Below are 17,328 nucleotides of genomic sequence, written 5' to 3' on the forward strand. Positions count from 1 at the left end.
ATGTTTAAAGGCCTAGTGGAGTCAAAAATGTGATTTTCTGTGTTTTATATAAACTGAACGTACAAAACATTAGGAACACCTTCCTAATATTGAGTTGCACCCTTTTTTGCCCCCAGAACAGCTTCAATTCATAAATGTATCATTGATGCTGACCCATGTTGACTCCAATGCTTCCCACAGTAGTGTCAAGTTGGCTGGATGTCCTTTGGGGGGTGGACCATTCTTGATACACATGGGAAACTGTTAAACATGAAAAACCGAGCAGAACTGCAGTTCTTGACACTCACACCGGTGTGCCTGGCATCTAATATCATACCCGGTTCAAAGGCACTTTTGCCTTGCCCATTCACCCTCTGAATGGCACACATCCACAATCCATGTCTCAAGGCTCTTCTCCCCTTCATCTACACTGATTAAAGTGGATTTAACAGGTGTAATCAATAAGGGATCATAGCTTTCACCTGGATTCACCTGGTCAGCAGGTGTTCCTAATGTTTTGTACACTAAGTGTATATTTCCACACTATGAGGTTGGAATAATACTGTGGAATTGTGTAAATGATGATAATGCCCTTTTAGTGTAAGAGCAGTTTGAAAAGACCGCCTGAAATTTCAGCGTGTTTTAGTGGGAGAGAGTTTTGGTCTTCCATGGTGACAAAAAGAGAGTTAGCAAAATTCTAACTTAAGAAATTGCTCTTTGCTAAGAATGAATTTAAAATACATATTTTTGACCATTTTAATGAAAAACAATCACAGGAAAGGGGGACTATATAATTCAGAAAAACTACAACCAAATCGAAACTGTGTAGAATGTCACGCGTCTAAATGCCAGAGAGGGGGGGGGGGCTGCCCTTGATTACACACACCTGTCACCATCATTACGCTTCACTGCGCAATATTGGACTCACCTGCACTCCCTTACCTTGTTGATTACCCCCTCTTTATCTGTCTGCTCCTCACGTTATTCCATGTGTCAGCATGGATGCCGTTATTTTTCCCCTGTCCAGACGCTGGTCCTGTCCTGTTTCACTAAATGCGCTGTCCCTGTACCTGCTTCTTGTCTCCAGCGTCGACCCTCACGTAGAAGGATAATGGATCTACATTCATACAGTTTCTTCACTGTGTCCAGCTCGCTAATAAAAACCTAAAGATGGATTGAGAACTATGTATTTTTTGTTTGTTAAGGAGAAGTATATCTTTCATTCCATGCATAACAGTTGTATTTTCATCAACATTTCTGATGAGTATTTCTGTAAATTGACATAGCTCTCTGCACTTTCACTGGATGTTTTGGAGGCAAAACATAACAACGCGCCAATGTAAACAGATATTTTTGGATATAAATATGAACTTTATCGAACAAAACATACATGTATTGTGTAACATGAAGTCCTATGAGTGCCATCTGATTACTTGTTGGTTATTACTGCATTGTCGGAACTAGAAGCACAAGCATTTCGCTACACTCGCATTAACATCTGCTAACCATGTGTATGTGACAAATACAATTTAATTTGATTTGACGAAGATCATCAAAGGTTAGTGATTCATTTGATCTCTATTTCTGCTTTTTGTGACTCCTCTCTTTGGCTGGAAAATGTATTTTTTTGTGTCTAGGTGCAGACCGAACATAATCGCATGGTATGCTTTTGTCGTAAAGCCTTTCTGAAATCGGACACCGTGGTGGGATTAACAACAAGTTCATCTTTAAAATGTTGTATAATACATGCATGTTTGAGGAATTTTAATTATGAGATTTCTGTTGTTTGAATTTGGCGCCCTGCACTTTCACTGGATGTTGGTCAGGTGGAACGTTAGCGTCCCACGTACCCTAGAGATGTTAAACGCCTCCGTATCTCCCATCATCCTCTCTGGGTCTGACTCTGCCGTTTCTCCCACCTTGACACTGTGGAGGGTGGGAAAAACACTTCAAAAAAACCATATGATGTTTGCCTAGTAATTTCCTTGTATTTCTCCATCCCACCAGTAAGTGGCAGTGATGCCTCAAAACCAACAGTGGGTCAAAACCTTCCACAAATCTTCCCCGGCATAGCATTTTACATGGCAGATCCAATCAGGGCAGCTAATGGGAATAAGTGCTGATAAGCGACGTACCTAATTTCTCAGGGCCCCCAGACGACTGTCTCTTCTCTTCCAGGCGTTCGAGCTCCCGCGCCTCCCTCTGCTCCTTGCGTTGCAGCAGCACCTCCTCGCACAACTAAACCCTGAGGGCAGAAGGGACAGCGAGCGGGAAGGGAGAGAAGTGGCCAAGGACATCAGCCTCAGCACAGAAACCACCTATCTGTGGTGGCACAAGCGGCCCTGCAGGCTGGGAGAGCTTTACGAGCTGCCAGAGAGCTGCCCCTCACATCTTACCTCCCCTCAGTCCCCTGTCCTCCTCACCCTGTCCTGACTAACTCAACATCTCTCTCTTTCTCCTAGCACGGTTTAAATGCCAGGCATTTAAAAGGAGGATAGAATCTTAGCAAGGACCATGGATAAAGAGGAGGCTGTACCGAACAGAAGAGAAAACACTACATCGAATCATACCAGTGGTTCGTGAAACGCATGGGATGTTTCCCTCAAATGGTCATGGACTTGTATATACACGTTCATAAATGAGTCATTGTTAAACATAAACCAAGAATAACATACAGAACATCATCCAAAGCCATGGAGTGAACTGTCGAGATCTCTCTTTTAGCGTCCTTGAGGCTGCGCTGCAGTCAGGACCCTTGATGCATGCTTACCTTTCCTTATCGCCCTCAGCTTGCTCTGCCATGCGTCTCCTCTGCTCTGTCAGTCTCTGCTGACCTCTACTCTCCAGCTCCTCTCTCTTCCTCTGTTCCTCTGTATCTTGGGTGAACCTGTGGTACGCAAAGAAACAAACAATCCCAACACAAAGCGACTCAAAAGTTTACAATGCCCGCAGCGAGTCAACACGAGGAAAACACTATTGATTGTGACACTGCGAAATCAGATAAGAGTAAATCAAATGAATGAGATAATATTTCATTGTCTGCAAGATGATGGTGGAGAAGTGTATGTAATCCATTTCAGCCTAAACGACATCATTAATCAGAGATTCTCCCAGCTGTTCCGTGCTACCGTAGCAAGCCCCACAAGAGGGGCGCAATCAAACAGGACTACACACCCTGGGGAGGGGATGCCAGGGGCAATGCGGGTCAGGGACCACACACACTCCAACACGCACGCACAAACACACACAAAAACACACACGCTGACTCTCACCCACACCATTTTACCTCCTTCAGCTGAATATACAATGAATCAAGCTAATGGAAATCATCATGACCCACGCCTCGCCTAACAAACATAGATAGGTCGTTTCCCCCTGACAACATTATAATCCGTGGCGTTAAAAACATTCAAATGAACCTGGGCCACACTAACATTGAATGGATACTAAGCTGTTATTATAGACCGTCAAAGAATCTGAGGAGCACAGAACAACTTCAAACATAGTATGACTGGTGACAATGCAATATGCTGGAGAGGGTCGGATGTAAGGGGTCTTGACTTTTTCTTTCTGCGGTGACCTCATGGCCAAGTCTCCTGCTCCCTCCTCGGTCTGTCCTCTTCCTCCTGCTGCCTGGCAACAACAGCTGCCTCCAATCTGGCAACCTCCTCCTGATAGACACGCCATTGCTGCAGCTGGACACGCACGCACGGACACTCACGCAAAAGATCAAGCGCGAGTGTTCGCCACACACACACATACACACAGACACACACACACAGACACACACACACACACACACAGAAAAGAACAACAGAGGCCCGTAGGTTAGTGCCAATACGTGATTTGCCTCTCTTGACCAAATCACATTGCCAGATGCCCAGCTGGGTAACAGCCCCAGAGTCTGGTGACGAATGGAAAACAAAGAGAGGTGTTGAAACAGCACCCCACAGCACATCTGTGTTAGAATACTTCAGGACAGTACAGAGACCCAGAAAATCCTGCTCCCACACTGTCCCTTTTCCCTAATGTACAGGTAACTGCCAAAATAAAGGAAACACCAACATAAAGTGTCTTAATAGGGCATTGGGCCACCACAACCCACCAGAACAGTTTCAATGCACCTTGGCATGGATTCTACAAGTGTCTGGAACTCTATTGGAGGGATGTGACACCATTCTTCCACAAGAAATTCCTTAATTTGGGTTTTGTAGGAGGTGGAAAACGCTGTCTCAGGTGCCACTCCAGAATCTCCCATAAGTGTTCAATTGGGTTGAGATCTCGTGACAGATGGGAGGCATTGCCCTCCTAGAAGAGACCACTCCCATCAGGATAGAAGTGATTCACAATATGAAGGTGATCACTCAGAATGCCTGTGTATTTATTGGTGTTTACCTTGCCCTCGAAGGGGACACAACAGAGCTGCCAGAACCCTCATTTACTCAAGTGTTTCCGTTATATTGGCAGTTACCTGTAGCTCTTTATGCCCTACCCTGCACAACACTTATTTCATCAATGACATACTGCCAAGAACCGTGGTCTCACAGCGACACACACACACAACACATACAGTACCATCCACACAAACAGACCCGTGGAAAAAACACACACTCTCCATGTGCAATCAGTCTCTGTGAAAGTGTGAGTAAGCACGCATGCGCACACACACAGTTGTTGAGGAGTGAGTGACAGGTTGGTTATGCATCGGGGTCCCTGTGGCAAGATGTGCAGTGAAGTGTTGCATTCCAAACAGGCAGACAGATTTACAGATTCATCAACACAGAGCTTAGGAACCCCCTAAAGAGAGCCAAGCATTAACACAGTCTATCACACATTAGCACCAGTAATATCATCAAATCAATCAGCCTGCCTGCCTGAGAGGAACCAACAACTGGCTGCTGTCTGTCTGTTTGGGGAAAGCTTCGAGGAAAGGCCCAACCCTGACTTAATCAAATGACATTGAGGCCTCAAATGGCACCCTATTCCATATAGTGCACTACTTTTGAGTACTGCACTTTATGGAATAGTGCACTATGAGAATAGGGTGCCATTTGGGACGCTGACTTAGTGTTGGAAATATATGGAGTTTCTTGTTCACATTAAGGCACCTCAGGCTGGCCGTAGATCAGACCTGTGGGAGGTTGTCTCTCAGGCTCCAATCTGTCAGTATAGTGTCTAGTCATCCTTGTTGTGGTGAGAGAGACAGAGAGAGAGAGAGAGAGAGAGGTATGTTTCAGATGCTCAGCTCTGACTACAGGGGAACAATAAAATAATTCAGTGGAACTGGCTTCCAGGTCCAGAGTTGAGTTTGAGGGATGTACATGATCAAATACAAATCTTAAAATCAACTATTAACAACTGGATTCTCCAATTACAATGAATGAATGATCTACAGGACAAAATACAAACCCTCCAACCCAAAAAGGCCTGTGGTGTTGATGTCCCAGACCTGCTACCTGTCCCAGACCTGCTGTGTTCAACTCTCTAGAGACATCAGGAGCAGTCGAGATACTCTAAATGATTGGCTATAAAAAGGCAACTGACATTTACTCCTGAGGTGCTGACCTGTTGCACCCTTGACAACCACTGTGATTATTATTATTTGACCCTGCTGGTCATCTTTGAACATTTGAACATCTTGGCCGTGTTCTGTTATAATCTCCACCTGTGTTCTGTTATAATCTCCACAGGCTATGAGGACTGGCCACCCCTCATAGCCTGGTTCCTCTCTAGGTTTCTTCCTAGGTTCTGGCCTTTCTAGGGAGTTTTTTCCTAGCCACTGTGCTTCTACGCCTGCATTGCTTGATATCAGCTGATGTAAGAAGGGCTTTATAAATACATTTGATTTGATTTGATTTGTTGATGGTATCCTAAATTAAATTATACAATTTACAGACCACAAATTCCAATTGGCTACACTTAAACTTTTTAACATCTTCCTCAGCTCTGGCATCTTCCCCAATATGTGGAACCAAGGGCTAATCACCCCAATCCACAAAAATGTAGACAAATTTGACTCTAATAACTACCGTGGGATATGCATCAACAGCAACCTTGGGAAAATACTCTGCATTACCATTAACAGCAGACTCATACATTTCCTCAGTGAAGGCAATGTACTGAGCAAATGTCAAATTGGCTTTTAACCAAATTACCATACGACAGACCACGTTTTCACCATGCACACACTAATTGACACACAAACAAAACAAAACAAAGGGAAAGTCTTCTCATACTTTAATTGATTTAAAAAAAGAAGCTTTTATCACAATTTGGCATGAGGGTCTGTTATACAAATTGATGGAAGCAGTGTTGGGGGGAAAAAACATATGACATGATGAAATCCATGTACAAAAGTGTACGGTTCAAATTGGCAAAAAACATACACATTTATTACCACATGGCCGTGGGGTGAGACAGGGATGCAGCTTGAGCCCCACCCTCTTCAACATATATATCAACGAATTGGTGAGGACACTAGAACAATCTGCAGCACCTGGCCTCACTCTACTAGAATCCTAAGTCAAATGTCTGCTGTTTGCTGATGATCTGGTGCTTCTGTCCCCAACCAATGAGGGTCTACAGCAGCACCTAGATCTTCTGCACAAATTCTGTCTGACCTGGGCCCTGACAGTAAATCTCAGTGAGACAAAAATAATGGCGTTCCAAAAAATATCCAGTTGCCAGTACCACAAATATAAATTCCATATAGACACCGTTGCACACAAAAAACTATACGTACCTTGGCCTCAATATCAGCACCACAGGTAACTTCCACAAAGCTGTGAAAGATCTGAGGGACAAAGCAAGAAGGGGCTTCTACGCCAACTAAATTAACATAAAAGTCTACATACCAATTAGAATCTGGCTAAAAATACTTGAATCAGTTATAGAACCCATTGCCCTTTATGGTTGTGAGGTCTTGGGTTCATTCACCAACCAATAACTCACAAAATGGGAAAAACACCAAATTGAGACTGCATGCAGAATTCTACAAAAATATCCTCTGTGTATATCCTCATGAAACACCATGCATTCAGAGCAGAATCAGGCCAACACCCACAAATGATCCAAAATCCAGAAAAGAGCCGTTAAATTCTACAACCACCTAAAAAGAAGCGATTCCCAAACCTTTCAGACAAAGCCATCACCTACAGAGAGATGAACTTGGAGAAGAGTCCCCTAAGCAAGCTGGTCCTGGGGCTCTGTTCACAAACACAAACATAGCCTCAAGACAGCAACACAATAAGACCTAACCAAATTATGAGAAAACAAAAAAGATAATTAGTTGATCTAAGCAAACTAGAATGCTATTTGGCCATAAACAGAGAGTACACAATGACAGAATACCTGACCACTGTAACTGACCCAAAATGAAGGAAAGCTTTGACTACAGTATGTACAGACTCAGTGAGCATAGCCTTGCTATTGAGAGAGGCCGCCGTAGGCAGACCTGGCTCTCAAGAGAAGACAGGTTATGTGCACACTGCCCACAAAATAAGGTGGAAACTGAGCTGCGCTTTCTAACCTCCTGCCAACTGTATGACCATTTAGAGACACATATCGATTGGGTGAAATACCACAGTGTGACATCACAGCAGCAAGACTGTGACCTGGTGTCACAAGAAAAGGGCAACCAGTGAAGAACAAACACCATTGTAACTATAACCAATATTTATTTATTTTCCCTTTTATGCTTGAACTATACAACACTGTATATAGCCATAATATGACATTTGAAATGTCTCTATTCCTTTGGAACTTTTGTGAGATTAATGTTTGCTGTGAATTTTTTTTGTTTATTTCACATTTATTTGTTTTTAAAAATTGTAGTTGAAATGTACCCTTTTTCTCCCCAATTGGTGGTATCCAACTGGTAGTTAGTCTTGTCCCATCGCTGCAACTCCCGTACGGACTTGTGAGAGGCGAAGATCGAGAGCCGTGTGTCCTCCGAAACACGACCCAACCAAGCCACACTGCTTCTTGACACAATGCCCGCTTAACCCGGGAGCAAGCCGCACCAACGTGTCGGAGGAAACACTGTACACCTGGCGACCGTATCAGCTTGCACTACCCCCGACCAGCCACAGGAGTCGCTAGTATGAGATGGGACAAAGACATTCCTGCCGGCCAAACCCTCCCCTGACCCGAACAATGCTGGGCCAATTGTGCACCACCCCATGGGTCTCACGGCCGCGAGAGAGCTTGGACTCGAACCCAGAATCTCGAGTGGCACAGCTAGCACTATGATGCAGTGCCTTAGACCACTGTGCCACTCGAGAGGCCCTTTTTATTTCACTTTTGTTTATTATCTATTTCATTTGCTTTGACAATGTAAGCATTTGCAATTAATCTAGCGAGAGCGAGAGAGAGTGAGTCCTAACATCTGATGTTAATGAGCAGCCTGTGGATATTGCAGCAGCAGGTGCTGTGGGTGGCGTCTCGTCCAGACTGAGCTCTAATGAGTTTAGAGGTATTTCTACATGACACCCTTACGTCTTAGATGAGTTCGCTGTAATTGCAACAGCACTCATTTAACGACCCTCCCACTCTGTCTGCCGTATTCTCTCTTTGTTCTTGTTTCCTTATTAGGATGCCGGTGGGCGGAGTTGGGAGGGTATTCAGCTACATGGGAAACACCTGGGCCCGGTGTGTCCCAGGATAAATCACCACTTCCCCATTCATGGAGGAGACTCTCTCCATGCAGACACCTTTATAGATTTTGTTGTGTATCTTGGTGGTTTTTGGTTGTTTGCTTTAGCACCGTTCAACACCCTGCATTATCACATTCATGCATGCAAAACACTCACTTACACTACTGATTACTGATTACACACACCATTGTATATTGTACTTAGTTTACTTTATTTAATAAATATATGTTTTGTTACTCCTTATCTCCACGTTGTTTCCCTTTTGTTACAGGCTTTGAGCCGGTTCGTGACACTAACATTGAGTGACCCTGCCTGAAGCAGACAACCCCAGAGTGGAAAACAAACACTTCCCATACATGAGTACCGGACAAAGCTCTTACAGTGCATTCGGGAAAGTATTCAGACCCCTTGACTTTTTCCACATTTTGTTATGTTACAGCCTTATTCTAAAATGGATTAAATAGTTTTTTCCTTCATCAATCTACACACAATACCCCATAATGACAAAGCAAAAACTGCATTTCCCGAGGCTATTGGCCACTTGGGACGCTAGCGTCTCACTATCCCCAAGAGGTTTTAATTAAGACATTTTTGCGAATGTATTTTTTTTTTTTTTTTTACAAAAACTGAAATATTACATTTAGATAAGTATTCAGACCCTTTACTCAGTACTTTGTTGAAGCACCTTTGTCAGCAAAACCAGCCTTGAGCCTTCTTGGGTATGACGCTACAAGCTTGGCACACCTGTATTTGGGGGGTTTCTCCCATTCTTCACTGCTGATCCTCTCAAGCTCTGTCAGGTTGGATGGGGAGCGTCGCTGCACAGCTATTAGATCCTAGATCTGGATCTAGATCTGGATCCGGGCCACTCAAGGATATTCAGAGACTTGTCCCTAAACCACTCCTGCATTGTCTTGGCTGTCTGCCCAGGGTCGTTGTCCTGTTGGAAGGTGAACCTTCGCCCCAGTCTGAGGTACTAAGCGCTCTGGAGAAGGTTTTCATAAAGGATCTCTCTGTACTTTGCTCTGTTCATCTTTCCCTCGATCCTGACTAATCTCTCAGTCCCTGCTGCTGAAAAACATTCCCACAGCATGATGCTGCCACCACCATGCATCACCGTGACATCACCGTGACAGGGCTTGGAATTCAGGCCAATCTTGGTTTCATCAGACCAGAGAATCTTGTTTCTCATGGTCTGAGTCTTTTGGGCGCCTTTTGGCAAACTCCAAGCAGGCTGTCATGTGACTTTTACTGAGGAGTGGCTTCCATCTAGCCACTCTACCGTAAAGGCCTGATTGGTGGAGTTCTGTAGAGATGGTTGTCCTTCTGGAAGGTTCTCCCATCTCCACAGAGGAACTCTGGAGCTCATAGAGTTCTTGATCACCTCCCTGACAAAGGCCCTTCTCCCTCAATTGCTCAGTTTGGCCAGGCGGCCAGCTCTAGAAAGAGTCTTGGTGGTTCCAAGTATCCTCCATTGAAGAATGATGGAAGCCACTGTGTTCTTGGGGACCTTCAATGCAGCAGACATTTTTTGGTACCCTTTTAGTACCTTTCCCCAGTCTCTGTTCTCTACGGACAATTCCTTCAACCTCATGGCTTGGTTTTTGCTCTGACATACACTGACAACTGATGGAGCTTATTCAGGTGTGTGCCTTTCCAAATCATGTCCAATCAATGTAATTTACCACAGGTGGACTCCAATCAAGTTGTAGAAACATCTCTAGGAAGATCAATGGAAACAGGATGCACCTAAGCTCAATTTCGAGTCTCATAGCAAAGGGCCTGAATACTTATGTAAATAAGGTATTTCTGTTTGTTTTTTTGTACAAATGTAAAAAAAAAAAAAAAAAAAACTGTTTACCCTTTGTCATTATGGAGTATTGTGTGTGTATATTGATGAGGAAACAATTCAATGTACCGTAATTGCTGGGCTATTAAGCGCAAATATGTATTTTGTACATAAATAAGTCGCACATGTCTATAAGCCGCAGGTGCCTACCGGTACATTGAAATAAATGAACTTTACACAGCCTTTAAACGAAACACGGCTTGTAAACAAAAATAAATAGGCTTTAACGAAACACAGCTTGTAACAAAAATTAAAACAGTAGCCTACCAAGAAAGTCATTGGTCACTATCTTCCTCCTCCTGTGCACTGAAACCACTGAAGTCATCTCCTTCGGTGTCGGAGTTGAATACCCTCAGAATTGCTTCATCCGATGTTGGATCGTTTTCATTGTCGCACTCGTCACTTTCATCCGGAGGCAAATACCCCGCTGAGCTCATGCTGCCCATTCAACACGCAGCAGTCCAGCCTTTCGAAACCCGTTGATGATAGTGGATTATTTGACAATGCTCCACGCTGTCAGGACCCACTGGCAGACTTGACCATAAAATGCTCTTCGCCTGCGGCCCGTTTTAGTGAAGGATTTCTCCCAACTTGTCATCCAAGCCTCCCACTGAACAAGGAGCGCCACCTTAAATGCACGATTTACACTGATGTCGAGTGGCTGCAAATACTTTTGGGCCATCTGCTTTTCTTCCCTCTGAAAGCTTTTGTTGTCTTTCTGCACTGAGTCAGTTCCTCACGCTGCTGTTTCCAACGTCTTATCATCGACTCATTAAGGCCAAGCTCCCATGCAGCAGCACTATTTCCTTTTCCAACAGCCAGATTTATCGCCTTCAACTTGAAAGCTGCATCATATGCATTTCTCTGTGTCTTTGCCATGATGAGGGTGACAAAATTACTACCGTAATCAGAATGATGGGAAGTTTGAGCGCGCTCGATTTACGTCACATTTATGTGACGGTGCTCAGTTTTTTGGCGGCATGAATCTTGTGAAAGCGGGAAAAATCCATAAATTAGCCGCGTCATTGTATAAACCGCGAGGTTCAAAGTGTGGGAATAAAGTAGCGGCTTATAGTCCGGAAATCAATAAAAAAATGTACGGCTGTAACGTACCAAAATGTGGAAAAAGTCAAGGGGTCTGAATACTTTCCGAATGCACCGTATATGAAACTCTTAGAGTTCCAGACACTTGTAGAATCCATGCCAAGGTGCGTTGAAGTAAAGTAAGCTTTTTCGGAGCCAGAAAAGTCAGGTCAGGAGCCTATTTCCTGTTTCTCTAGCGTGAAGCAGCTTGATGCACTGGTACACACCCTGGAAAGTCTGTCACAGGGCTTGTTATTAATGACTGAGTTAGACAAAGACTTAGATACTCAAGGATTGCTTCACATGACTGTAAGGTACTGTAATAGCCAGAGTGCATGGATGTCAGCGCTCTGTGTCAACGTACAGTATATTACGTATTTTGAATGTGATATCTGAGTCGAAATAGCCATGCAAAGTCTACTGACGATACAAACATACTGTACGAAAACACGGAAAATCTAATATCTTCCATACATCAAAAAAATACTTACAAACACACCAACGCACAGACAATCAGCGCATTGTGATTAAAAAGTCCTGTTTGATCAATACCTATTTTGTGTGTACTATTTCTCAACCTGAGAGTCTCACAGATACATTCTCTGTCTCCAGTGGCACCCAATTCCCTACACAGTGCACTACTTTTGACCAGAGCCTACAGAGGTAATAGAGTGCCATTTAGGACACAGACTTTGTTAAGTAACCAATGGAGGTGAAAAAACCCACCAGAGGAGATGTAGGTTTTTAAAACCCTTGATAACTAGCACACATATTGCACCATCAATCAAACTCTGCTCTGGCCTAGATAGGATAGCTGGGTGCTTGATGCTGGGAATGTGGAGAAATGTGAGGGAGGCAAAAAAACTGGTGTGTGTATGTGTGTGTGTGTGTGTGTGTGTGTGTGTGTGTGTGTGTGTGTGTGTGCGCGTGCGTGTGCGTTTTCTGCCATTGAAATCCTTGAGCGGGCCGCCTAAGCGTTTTTTTGTGGTGCGTAAGTCCAAACAGTGTAAAAAAATATATATTTTTGAGAAATAACAATTATCACACTTTTTTTGGATTGTCCGAATTGTCCATCTGTACATGTTCTACAGATGTTCATACCATTAAAAAAACCATCTGTTGATAAGCAACTGCTTGCTAAGATTACAGTTAGGGTTAGGTTTATAATAAGGGTTAGGGTAAGGGTTAAGGTTAGGGCTACGGTTAGGGTAAGGGTTAAGTTTAGGGTTAGGATATGGGTTAAGGTTAGGGCTATAGTTAGGTTTAGGGCTATTGCAGATAGTTAATTGAAATGTTACTGGAAGTCTGCAGAGCATCTACAGATGGACTATCCAAATAAAGTCTTACAGATTTTGTCATTATGTTTGAGCAAAACAACACAACATTAGCCATGACAAAATCCATAGAATTGCAGGAAATTTGCTTTAAAACAGCAACATTTCTCGCAGCTCCATGGAGAAATGTGTAGAATTGTAGGAAATTGGCATGAAAATATAAACATTTCTCTACACCACAAAGATGGGGTCTCTAAAATGTGAGCTACAATCCAGCCGCACCAACAGGCTGACTGCACCCAATTGCCACACCTCCTGTCACAGCCCCCTCACGCCCACCTCCAAAGCCCCTTTTGTGTGTGTGTGCGTGCATGCATCGTGTCTGCATGCTTCATTCTGTCAAGTTAGCCTTTTAGCCAGTCTTATTGTTTATCCTCTACTGAATATGACTGTGTACGTCTGAAGAACCAAACAGCACAGTGTAGTGCCCATCATAGCGAAATGAGATCTTAAACTAATCTTACTTCATCTTCCCCAAGCTCCAGAGAGAACACTGAAAACATTTGAACTGATTGGATATGTCTTGTTTGTTTAGGGTTGGATGAAAAGGAATCTTTGAGAACACAAGAGGACTAATATGCTCATTACTCACAATCATCACTAAAATCTTACTTTCTGTGCCTTGCTGCCAAGTACAAACATGGCAGCCTTAAAAAATGATGACTACATCTAGAAATGTCAGAATGATAAAAGCATAGCTGCTTTTTACATCTGCAAACCCTGCCTTCCCTAAACCAAATTCTAACATGGCTCTGCCTCTGAAAATTGCTAGTGGTGGTGGGGGGGTGATAGGTTCCCATTTCACTTTACTCAGTGACAGACTATCCAATGAGTGGTCAGCCAAGATATTCACAGAATCAATTTGTACACTTCATTTTACAATAAGAAACAGTGATGGTGAAGTGGATATGAAGATTGAGTGTGGCACTGTATGGAACCACTGTAGATCTCGCCATGCAATACTACACTTCTGGCCATGATTGTGGTAATTTCTATGGAGAAATAGAATGTGAGTCCCAAATGGTACCCTTTTCCCTACACAGTGTACTACCTTTGACCAGAGCCCTGGTTAAAATAATTGCACTATATAGGGAATAGGGTGCCAGTCTGGATGTGTCAGGGGGAAAGGATATTGTACACTCCACTCCAGTCATGTGACTTCAAAGGTACAGCGCACTAGGCCTTTGGTTTCAGGATGATATGTCCTGTGGGATATCAATTTGACCCAGATGAGTATTTAATTATTGGGAAATGGCAGCTCAAGTACCTTGTGTGGCCCACACACAGTCTTACCCAATACCCACTTAAGCCTCTCTAAAGACCAGTCCATTAGGCTTTCAACACAGAACACCTGCCTGAACACAAGTTAATTTATAACAGTGTTGTCGCTACTGCCAAGTACTACAGATAGCACGGACTAAAACATGAGCTCTTCCCCCCCTCTTGCCAATAAAACCTCCCTCTTTCTCTCTTTTTCAGCATCTGGTGTACAGGATTGATTTCCAACGCAATGCATAATCTATTTGGTTCATTTGGTTCTTGAGTTGGCACATTTCTACGAGACAAATATGGAACGGAGAACTAGACTAGGCCATTTCCAAGAAAGGTGGAGTTTATTTAAGAAACACCTCTGCTAGCTGAAATTGAAATAATGTAATCAAATGCTATTTTTCTTAAGATATTTCACACAATGTAATAGCAGACTTTGTGTTCACTGACTTGATTATATATATTTTTTTATCAGAGTACATTGTTCTGGCCCCTGGTCAAATAGAGGAGAGACGTTGTGTGGTGAGGTGTTGCTTTATCTCTTTATGAAACCAGGTTTACTGTTCACTTGAGCAATCTGAGATGGAAGGGAGTTCCATGCAATCAAATCATGGCTCTATATAATAGTGTACGTTTCCTTGAATTTGTTCTGGATTTTGGGACTGTGAAGAGAATCCTGGTGGCATGTCTGGTGAAGTAAGTGTGTATATCAGTGCTGTGTATAAGTTGACTATGCAAACAATTTAGAATTTTCAACACATTGTTTCTTATATAAAAAAAGAAGTGATGTAGTCAGTCTCTCTTGTGGCTGTCTCAGGTTCTTGTTTGTTACTGCCTCTTTTGTCTATCCTCTTCTGATATGGTCTGTTCATTTCTTCTAGTGTCTCTCTCCATCATATTTTATCCTTCTGTTGCTGTCTCTATGTCTTGTCTGGTGTCTCTCTCCATCATATTTTATTATTCTGTTGCTGTCTCTATGTCTTGTCTGGTGTCTCTCTCCATCATATTTTATTATTCTGTTGCTGTCTCTATGTCTTGTCTGGTGTCTCTCTCCGTCATATTTTATTATTCTGTTGCTGTCTCTATGTCTTGTCTGGTGTCTCTCTCCATCATATTTCATTATTCTGTTGCTGTCTCTGTGTCTTGTCTGGTGTGTCTTTTTAGTTTTTCAATCTTAAACGGTCAAGGGGATACTGGGGTTAGCTGAACTTGTTTTGGGCCTGTGTCTGGGCCACCTAAATCAGCCTCTTCCCTACCATTGGCCCCTGGCTGCTGCTGTTCTAAGTGCCCAACTGGCCTGCTGTTCTCATCTGTCCTCCTCCTTGGCTCATTTGAAAGGAACATGTCATTACTTAGTTTTAAAGGGTGACTGCACTTGCTGATTTGGCCTGGTTTTAGATTTGGTTCATTCAATTAAGTCATTGAATTCACTAAATATACTATTAAATAACTCTGACTGACACCCAGTCGCTCAGCGCTAATGCTAGCTTATTAGCATTAGCCAACCCTTATGCTGAGGGAGACTACTAGCTAGGTAGCTACTACCCAAACCTGCACAAACCTGTGGCTAACTCTGCTGCTGCAGCACTTTGACTTTCTGGCTGTTCTGCCCTCTCCACCTCATCCACTGCTGCCTCAACCTGCTCGCTTTTTTTGCCACTGTTTCGGAATAAGTTCACAATATCCATATTTGCTCTGTGTTATGCTGTAGATTCTGACTGAGTAACAGGCGTTTTTCTGAGTCATGACATTGACATCTAACTGGTGCTGTAGGGGTGGCCGAGGGGTCAAGGGACATGAGCGGTCCACTACGTTGTGAAATTTCGACCAGTCACAGTAGGCACCGCGTCACTCTAGGGGCTTCTTGCAGTGCCTGCTACTGCCTAGCTCAGTATATTTACATTTACATTTAAGGCATTTAGCAGACGCTCTTATCCAGAGCGACTTACAAATTGGTGCATTCACCTTATGACATCCAGTGGAACAGCCACTTTACAATAGTGCATCTAAATCTTTTAAGGGGGGTGAGAAGGATTACTTTATCCTATCCTAGGTATTCCTTAAAGAGGTGGGGTTTCAGGTGTCTCCGGAAGGTGGTGATTGACTCCGCTGTCCTGGCGTCGTGAGGGAGTTTGTTCCACCATTGGGGTATTGTATATGGTATTGTTTATTTTTGTCATAAAAATGTGTCAGTTGAAAAAAAAATCAATACTGCATAGTATGTGTGGTTATGGAAACTCATATCATACTGACGTAAATATATATATAAAAATATATATATGTACAGTATATATATGTCACGTTCTGACAATAGTTCTGTTATTTTATTCTTTGTTTTAGTATGGTCAGGGCGTGAGTTGGGGTGGGCAGTCTATGTTTGTTTTTCTATGTTGATTTTTGTGTTCGGCCTAGTATGGTTCTCAATTAGGGGCAGGTGTCGTTAGTTGTCTCTGATTGAGAATCATACTTAGGTAGCCTGGGTTTCACTTTTGGTTTGTGGGTGTTTGTTTTCCGTGTGAGTGTTTGGTCCACACGGTACTATTTCGGTTTTAGTTAATTCACTTTATTGTTTTGTATTTGAGTGTTCAGTTCGTTTCATTAAAGATTACATCATGAACACTTACCACGCTGCGCTTTGGTCCGATCCTTACTCCTCCTCAGACGAAGAGGAGGAAATCCGTTACAATATATAAATAAAACTGATTGGCTCAAGGAAAATTCCACAAATGAATTTATAACAAGGCACACCTGTTAATTGAAATGCATTCCAGGTGACCTCCTCATGAAGCTGGTTGAGAGAATGCCACGAGTGTGCAAAGCTCCAATCAAGGCAAAGGGTGGCTAGTTTGAAGAATCTAACATCTAAAATGCATGATTCCATATGTGTTATTTCATGGTTTTGATGTCTTCACTATTATTCTACAATGTAGAAAATAGTAAAAAATTAAGAAAAGCCCTTGAATGAATAGGTGTATCCAAACTTTTGACTGATACATATATATATAAGGTCCGGGGTAGGATCAAAATCATCCGAGGCCGAAGCACCGGACACCCAGGCCTAATGACGATACTGGGACAGACATCTCCCCATCTTCACAACCATTGAATTAATATGGCTTAATATGGCCATTTAAATAAATCTGAAATATATTTTTCCTTC

General features: G+C 43.0%; 1 pseudogene; it reads right to left on the reverse strand.

The window, feature by feature from the left end:
* LOC135563017 (coiled-coil domain-containing protein 148-like) overlaps window positions 1-17,328 on the reverse strand; it is a 48,616-nt pseudogene that overhangs the window by 1,403 nt on the left and 29,885 nt on the right.

The sequence above is a fragment of the Oncorhynchus nerka genome, linkage group LG3 (genome assembly GCF_034236695.1).
Source record: "Oncorhynchus nerka isolate Pitt River linkage group LG3, Oner_Uvic_2.0, whole genome shotgun sequence".
NCBI classification, from domain to species: domain Eukaryota; kingdom Metazoa; phylum Chordata; class Actinopteri; order Salmoniformes; family Salmonidae; genus Oncorhynchus; species Oncorhynchus nerka.